Source organism: Dasypus novemcinctus, chromosome 22, assembly GCF_030445035.2.
Source record: "Dasypus novemcinctus isolate mDasNov1 chromosome 22, mDasNov1.1.hap2, whole genome shotgun sequence".
Classification (NCBI taxonomy): domain Eukaryota; kingdom Metazoa; phylum Chordata; class Mammalia; order Cingulata; family Dasypodidae; genus Dasypus; species Dasypus novemcinctus.
The window spans coordinates 43,021,936-43,030,539 of record NC_080694.1 but is presented as its reverse complement, the minus strand read 5'-3'; positions in this window follow the sequence as shown (position 1 = coordinate 43,030,539).

Genomic DNA, 8,604 nt, shown 5'->3' with positions numbered 1-8,604 from the left:
TGGTTTTTAAGCGTGAGATGGGTGCATTCTATGATAGCTTGGCCCTGGGGATTGTATGGGATACCAGTTTTGTGTGTGATGTGCCATGAGGCACAGAAATTTTGGAAGGATTTGGAAGCATAGCAAGGTCTATTATCAGTCTTTATGGTCCATGGTATGCCCATTTGGTTGAAGGCTTGAAGGCAAGCAGTAATGACATGTCTTGAAGTTTCTCCTACGAGAGCAGTGGCAAAGGTGTATTTGGAAAATGTGTCTACTATGACATGTAGAAATTTAGTTTTTTCAAAAATAGGTATGTGTGTGACATCCATTTGCCAAATGGCATTCAGACAGAGGCCACGAGGATTCCCTGAGGTTGAAGGGGGCCTAATGGAAGGAGAGGGCTACATTGTTTACATGCACGAGTGAGGTGTTTGTATTGCTGCTGTGTTAAGGAGGGGAAGAGAAGATGGAGAGAAAGAGTGGACATGTGAAACTTTGCATGAAGGAGTCTTGCCTGGTCTAGGCCTGTAGTTAATAATTTTACCGTGAGCGAGGAATCAGCTAAGGCATTGCTGCTGGCAAGAGGTCCTGGGAATCGTGTGGGAATGAATATGTTGGATGAACTAGGGATGTTTGCGATTTTCAAGGAGGGATTTCAAAAAAAGCAACATATTATCTTGAATGGTCATTTTGTTTTTAAGGACTGCATGTGGCAGCGCACGGATAGTATTAGCCACATATGCACTGTCAGTGAAGATATTGAAAGGGATGGATTGGTGATGTAGGAAAACTTGGAGGAGAGCACGTACTTCTCCTTGTTGAACAGGACTGGTATGTTGCTCGACGTGGATGGAATCTGAGGCACCGAGGGATTTTACTACTATAGAAAAGTGAGTTTTGTTAGCATCGGTAAAGATTGTAGCAGCGTGAGGGATAGGAGAAGTTGTAGGAAAGGAGTGAGAGGAGAGAACAAATGGAAGAAGAATCATGGCAGTGATGAGTTTGTCTTTTGGCAAATGGTTATCAAGTTGACCTGTGAATCCTGATAGGAGAGTCTGCATGTTCAAATCAGTTTGGGAAAGATGTTGTATTTGTTCTTGAGTGAATGGTAGAACTAAGGTGTCGGGTTTGATGCCATACAAGAGAACAGCTGTTTTTCTGAGTTTTCTCCCAAGGATACATATGGCATCACAATAAGAGGTAATTTTACCTAAATGACTAAAAGATAAGTGTACCCAAAAGAGGGAGGACTCCTGATATAGAAGACCCATGGGAGTTGATGACTAGAGCAGAAAGGGAGTTTTGGTTGAAAGCGGGGTAGGTGAAGATTTTTAATTCTGTCATTTATGAGGCTCAGGCAGGATCATTCAGCGCGGCCCACCAAACGACAGCTGGAGGGGTCAGGGTCACCCTCCAGGAGGGCAAAAAGAGGTTTTGGCTCATGAGTGGTTACACTCAGATAAGGACGCAACCAATTGATATCACCACAGAGGCACTGAAGCACATTAAGAGTACATTTATGGGGCAAAACAATAGTGGGGATGACAGGACTGATAGAGCTCGTGATGGTATAGCCTAAGAAGGTATAAGGTGGGTAGTTTTGTACTTTTTCAGGTGACATGGTGAGGCCCAGTTGCATAAGGCTATGTAGAAGAGATTTCAAGCAGAATTGTAGGTGAATTGGGTCTGGGTGAGCAATGAGGATGTCGTCCATATAATGAACAATTTGACAAAACTGAGAAAGGGGACGGGTGGCTTCACTAATGAATATTTGGCACATAGCTGGACTGTTTTTCATTCCTTGCAGGAGTACCTTCCACTGATAACATTGTAGGGGGACTGAATTATTTGTGATGGGTACGGAAAAGGCAAAGTATTGACAGTCATCCTCATGAAGAGGAATGGAAAAGAAACAATCTTTGAGGTCTATTGCAATAATGTGGTAATCGCATGGGATGGCTGAAGGATGAGGAAGGCCTGGTTGCGGAGAGCCAATCTTTGCCATATGAGCATTAATATTTCTGAAGTCATGTAGTAGCCCCCATTTACTGGATTTTTTTTGAATCACAAAGATAGAATTATGAGGACTAGTAGAGGGTTCTATGTGCTGCAAGTTCAATTGTTTTTGCACAAGGAGTTTTAGTTGTTCTAATTTTACTCAAGGCAGTGGCCACTGGTCCGTCCAAATAGAGTTTTGTGTTTTCCATGTTAATCTTATAGGTTTTGGTTTGGATAAGGTAAATAAAGGCGGACGGCCAGTGGCCTTTATGCTTGGGGGTAATTTGTAGGATTAGTAGTGAAGACGGCTCCCACTTTGGGGAGAACGTCATGCCCCCAAAGAGTATAAGTAAGGTTGGGTAACACAAGGGGGTGGAAGGTGCCTGTTCTGCCATCCAGGTCTGTCCAAGTCAATGTTGATGTAAGCTGGTGTGAGGGTCTTAGGCCTCCCACACCTTGAACTAGGGGACCTAGTTTTAGCGGCCATGAAGGGTCTGTGTCAGAAGAGCGGAGGACAGATAAGTCAGCTCCGGTGTCTATTTGCCCAGTAATGGACTTGCCCTGCACTATGAGAGTGAGAAATGCTTTACCTTGGGTAATGGGGATAGTCCAAAAAATGTCAGGTGGGGAGCCTTCTCAGAGGAGGAAAGATTACCCATTCTGAGGGTCACTAACCAACTGCAACGCCGAGCTGCACTTGATAGCTCGCTGATATTGTCTCCGAGGTTTTCAGGTCCCTGTTCGAGCACCAGATGTTGCGGTGCCGTCCAGTGGCTCCGCTCCCGAAGAGGTAAGGACGAACAGAGCAAGACAGCACACAGTAACTGCTCTGGAGACGCAGGCTAGTGGCACAGGTCCAATTTATTGAGGAAGTGTAGTAGCTTTTATAGACATGAGGCAACGTGCAAGCAGCTTACTGGCTATGCTAATTTAGCGAGGCTGATTGGTTCATGCGCTCTAGTTGCTGGGGGGAAGGCAGATTTCCGAGGGACATGCTCGGGCATGCCCAGGCATGTCTGCTGAATGCCTCGGTGCCATCTTTTGGGTGGAACCCCAAAGGCCTTATAGTTAGAGAGGTTTTCCTACATCTAACAAGGCGTCAGCGGCTTGCCCACACATGAGCAGAGCACTCCACACCATGGAGGTTGGTGCCCGCAGTACAAGCCACCTTGGGAGCTATTCTGTGGCTGGAGTTGGAAGCTCCATTTCCAAAAAAGCAGGGGGAGGAAGATATGGTGTAGCACTGACTTCAGCTAATGAAGAATAAATTTGGCAGGCTAAAGTATATTACTAGGAACAGCTAAACTGTAAGCATGATGAGAGTGGAAGGAGGCCAGTGGACACCATTTTGACTCTGCCCCCAGCACGAGGAGAAGGGGACTGAATAAAAATCCCAGTGCTGGTAGAGACTGGCTTCTTTCCACCCAGGCTAGATTGCAGGCCTAGCCTAAACCCTAGCCCCACCTCCAGCAGGGAGAAGCTGGGCGGACCTGCACCACCTCTCTGGGAAACTGCCCATTCTACTCTAGGGACATAAGCCACCTCAGGAGCTATTCTGTGGTTGGAGTTAGAAGCTCCATTTTCCATAAATGGTGGAGGAAGAGACAGTTGTCCACCGACTTCAGCTACTGATTAGTGGACTCGGCTGGTTAAAGTATAATCCTAGGAACAGCTAGGGTTTGAGCCTGTCCAAGTTGGAAAGAGTCCAGTAGCTGCCATTTTGACTCCACCCCGGCATGAGGGGAAGCGGGGCTGACTGAAATCCAGTGAAGTTAGGGACAGGCTTTTTTCCACCAAGATCTGACTGCAGCCCTAGCCTAGGCTCCAGCCCCACCTCCAGGAGAGAGGAAGCTGACAGGGCCTGCACCAGGCTCTCCAGGCAACTGTAGGTGCTCTCCACTGGCACAGGCTGAATAGTCAGTCACCTGAGGCTGCATCCCCGCACCCTGATAGGATGGGAGAGGAGCTGGGTATCTTCGGCCTCTCCAGGCAAGAGCAGGCATTTTCAGCCCACACAAACTTTTTTTGAGTATCTTTGAGTCCATCTCCACCTCTGTCCCCCCATAGGATAGGAGGCGGCTGGTGTTCCCTCAGCCTCTCAGGCACTGCAGGCACTTTTGGCCTGCACAAGCCCGAGCATTGGGCACCTGTGGCTCCACCCCCATCCCCAAGAGGACGAGAGACAGACTGTTTGTCCAGCCTCTCTGGGTAACTGCAGGTGCTTTTGGCCCACACAGCCTGGGCTGGTGGGTACTTGGGGATCCACCCTCACCCCCAATAGGAAAGGAAGTGGCTGGTGTTTCCACAGCCTTTCCAGGCAACAGCAGATACTTTCGGCCTACATGGACTGGACTGTTGGATGCCTATGGATCCCCCCCACCCCCAATAGGATAGAAGGGGTCTGGGGTCTCTGCAGCCTCTCCAGACAACATTGGGTACTTTCGGCCTACAGGGCCAAACTCTTGCATGCCTGTGGATACAACCCCAGGCCCTAATAAGATAGGAGGGGGCAGGTGTTTCCTCAACCTCTTTGGACAGCAGGTATTCTTGGTCTAAAGGGACTGAACTGTTGGGTGACTATAGAACTATCCCTACCATCCAACAGGACAGGAGGGGCCTGATGCTTCCTCAGCCTCTCTGGTCAACAGGTACTTTCAGCCGACAGGAACTGGACTGTTCAGTGTTGGTGGTTCTGTTCCCACCCCCTAAAGGGAAGAAGGCATACACTCTTTCAGCCTTTCAGGGCAACTGCAGGCATATTTGGCCCACAGGGATTAGATCGTTGGGCACTCCAGAGGGCAAGTACAGTCTTGTCCTGCCCAACTTGGATTATTACACACGGCTGCAGCTCTGTCCCTACCCAACAGAGGAGAAAGGTGGGAGAAGCATCAATTCATGGGGCAATGTGGGCAGCTATAGCCTCCACAGCTTACAGCACCAACTACATCCTCGACTTTCACAACACAATGAGCAAGGTAGAAAAGACAAGGATGCCCTAAACTAAAGGGAGAAACTGCACCCAGTATACATCTAGCAAGCCAGATATGAAAACATTAACAAAAAATTATATTCCATACCAAGAAACAGAAAGGCCCAGTTAAAGGAACAAGAGAAGCCTGCAAATGACAGGAGTTGAGACAACTAATCATAGATGTTCAAACAAATCTCCTTAATAAATTCAATGAGATGACTAAAGTGATTAAGGATATCAAGACACTGGGGGAGCACAAAGAAGAAGTTGAAAGCATACATAGAAAAATAGCAGACCTTATGGGAATGAAAGGTGCAATAAATGAAATTAAAAATACACTGGAGGGAAACAGATGTGGCTCAAGCAACTGGGCTCCTGTCTACCATATAGGAAGGCCAAGGTTCAATTTCTGGGAATTCCTGGTGAAGACAAGCTGGCCTGAGCAAATAGCTGGCCTATGAGGAGTGCTGGTGCAGCAAGATGATGCAACAAAGAGAGAAAGAGGACAGACAGACCAGGGAGCTGAGGTGGTGTAAGAGATTGAACACCTCTCTCCCACTCCAGAAGGTCCCAGTATTGGTTCCCAGTGTCGCCTAAAGAGAAGACAAGCAGACATAGAAGAGCACACAGTGAATGGACACAGAGAGCAGACAGCGAGCACAAAAACAATGAGGGGGGTAGAGATAAAAATAAATCTTTTTTAAAAAATACACTGGAGGCATATAACAGATTTGAGGAAACAGAAGAAAGGATTGGTGAGCTCAAAGACATGGCCTCCAAAAGTGAACACACAAAAGAACAGATGAAGAATGGAAAAAAATTGAACAGGGTCTCAGGGAACTAAATAACAGCAAAGCATGCAAACCTAAGTGTCATTGGTGTCCCAGAAGGAGAATAAAAGGGAACAGGGGCAGAAGGAATATTTGAGGAAATAATGGTGGAAAATTTCCTAACCCTAATGAAGGGCAGAGATACCCATGTCCAAGAAGCACAATGTACTCCCATCCAAATAAATTCAAACAGACTAACTCTGAGACATATACTAATCAGAATATCAAATGCCAAACACAAAGAGAATTCTGAGACCAGCAAGAGAAAAGCAATGCATAACATATAAGGGATACCCAATAAGATAAGTGCTGATTTCTCATCATAAACCATGGAGGCAAGAAGAGAAGGTATGATATATTTGAGATACTGCAAGAGAAAAACTGCCAGCCAAGAATTTTACATCCAGCAAGACTATCTTTCAAAAATGAGGGTGAAATTAGAATATTCACAGATAAACAGAAACTGAGAGGTTTACATCAAAAACTGGCATTGCAGGAAATACTAAAAGGAGTGTTACAGCCTGAAAAGACAGGAGAGAGAGGCTTGGAAGAAAATCCAGAAATGATGACTATATCAGGAACAGTAACTTAAAGTGTCAAAAATAAAATGATAAAACACAAAGATCAAAATGGACAAAATAAGAACTGCCTTTACACTAATAACATTGAGTGTTAATGGATTAAACTCCCCAATCAGAAGACACAGACTGGCGGAATGAGTAAGAATCTATGAGCAGTCTATATGCCATCTGCAAGAGACTCACCTTAGACCAAAGGATACCAATAGACTGAAAGTGAAAGGTTAGAAAAAGATATTCCATGCATGCAGTAACCAAAAAAAAAAAAAAAAAAAAGGCTGGGTAGCTATACTTATATTAGATGATATAGACTTTAAAAAGGAAAACTGTTATTAGAGATAAGGAAGGACATTACATATTAATAAAATGGATGATTTACCAGAAAGAAATAACAATCATACATGTATATGCACCTAACCAGGATGCCTCAAGATACATGAGGCATACACTTGCAAAATTGAAGGGAGAAACAGACATCTCTACAGTAACAGAGACTTCAATACACCACTCTCAGAATTGGACAGAACAGCTGGGCAGGGGATCAATAAAGAAACTTGAATATGATAAATGGACTAAACCTAATAAACATATACAGAACACTGCACCCCAAAATAGCAGGTATACATTCTTTTCAAGTGACCATTATCTTTTTCTAGGATAGACCATATGTTGGGTCATAAAGCAGATCTCAATAAATTAAAAAGGATCAAAATTATACAAAGCACTCTCTGATCATAATAGAATAAAGTTGGAAATCAAGTGGCAGAAAAAGGAAAAATTCACAGATATATGGAGATTAAACAACACTCTCTTAAATAATCAGAGGGTCAAAGAAGAAATTTCAAGAGAAATCAATAAATATCTCAACACGAATGACAATGAGAATACAACATATCAGAACCTATGGGATGCAGCAAATGCAGTGTTAAGAGAAAAATTTATAGCCCTCAATGCTTACATTAAAAAAGAAAGAGCTAAAATCAATGACCTAACTACACAGCTGGAGGAACTAGAAAAAGAAGAACAAGTAATCCCAAAGCAAGTAGAAGGAATGAAATAACAAAATCAGAACAGAAATAAATGAAACTGAGAACAAAAAACCATAGAGAGAATTGACAAAACCAAAAGTTGATGTTGATGTGGGAGGAGTGGGGGGTGGGGTATATGGGAACCTCTTTTATTTTTTTAAAGATTTATTTTATTTATTTCTCTCCCCTTCCCCTCAGTTGTCTGCTCTCTCTGTCCATTCTGCATGTTCTTCTGTGTCCACTTGCACTCTTGTCAGGCAGCACTATGAATCTGTGTCTCTTTTTGTTGCATCATCTTGCTGCATCAGCTCTCCATGTGTGTGGCACCACTCCTGGGTGGGCTGTGCTTTTTTTGCACGGGGTGGCTCTACTTGCCAGGCACACTCCTTGCACATGGGGCACCCCTATGCAGGGGGACACCCCTGCATGGCATGGCACTCTTTGCCCGCGGCAGTACCGTGCGTGGGCCAGCTCACCACATGGGTCAGGAGGCCCTGGGTATTGAATCCTGGACCTTCCATATGGTAGGCGCACACTCTAAAAGTTGAGCCACATCTGCTTCCCTCTCTTATGTTTTTTAATGTAACGTTTTATGTGATCTATTTATCTTTTTAAAAAAAATAATTTAAAAACTAAAACAAGAAAACAAAGCTGGTTCTTCAAGAAGATTAACAAAACTGACAAACCCTTAGCCAAACTGACTAAGAAAAAAAGAGAGAAGATGCAAATAAATGAAATAAAAAATGAAAACAGGAACATTATTACTGACCCCACAGAAATAAGAGAGATCCTAAGAGGATACTATGAACAACTTCATGCCAAAAAACTAGACAATGTAGATGAAATGGAAAAATTCCTAGGATGTACAAACAACCTACACTGACCCTATCAGAAATAGGAGACCTCAACAAACCAATCCCAAGAGATTGAAACAATCATCAAACAGCTCCCTAAAATTAAAAGCCCAGAACCAGATGGTTTCACAGGTGAGTTCTACCAAGCATTCAAAGATGATTTAATACCAATCTTACTCAAGTTCTTACAAAAAACTGAACAAGAAGGAATGCTACCAAACTCATTCTATGAAGCCAATATCACTCTAATACCAAAGCCAGATAAAGATATTACAAAAAAAAAAAAATTACAGATCCATTTCTCTAATGAATACAGGCGCAAAAATCCTCCATGAAATAATTGCTAATTGAACCCAACAACAA